At 28.2% G+C, this 316-nt stretch overlaps 1 protein-coding gene across 20 annotated transcripts in view; it reads right to left on the bottom strand.

Annotated features, from left to right (window-relative positions):
• LOC102674118 (heterogeneous nuclear ribonucleoprotein Q) overlaps nt 1–316 on the bottom strand; it is a 25,788-nt gene that overhangs the window by 2,578 nt on the left and 22,894 nt on the right. The window lies entirely within an intron of this gene.

Here is a 316-nt window from a genome sequence, read left to right as displayed (position 1 = left end):
GTTTAAACGTAATATAAAAAGAAACCGGCCGAAAATTTAATAGAAAAAAAAAAAAAAAAAATGAAGCAAAGTAAAAGGAAACAAAAAAGACGTAGCCAACTGTTATATTAATTCGATTAAAGAACTTGATGTTCATTGAATATAACTCGAAACAAAATCAAAAACCGATAATATAAATTATATTATATGCACGCCTGAATGAACGGATAACAATTTTGTTGGCTCATCGAACAAACTTAATTTTTCATCCAAATTATTTTGTATGCGTGACAACATTCCGCGGAAAACACAATCATACCAGGAAAAAAAAGAGATA

Source organism: Apis dorsata, unplaced genomic scaffold (assembly GCF_000469605.1).
Source record: "Apis dorsata unplaced genomic scaffold, Apis dorsata 1.3 scaffold_92, whole genome shotgun sequence".
Taxonomy (NCBI): Eukaryota; Metazoa; Arthropoda; class Insecta; order Hymenoptera; family Apidae; genus Apis; species Apis dorsata.
Note: the sequence above shows the minus strand (reverse complement) of the source record. Positions and strands in the feature narration are given on the sequence as shown.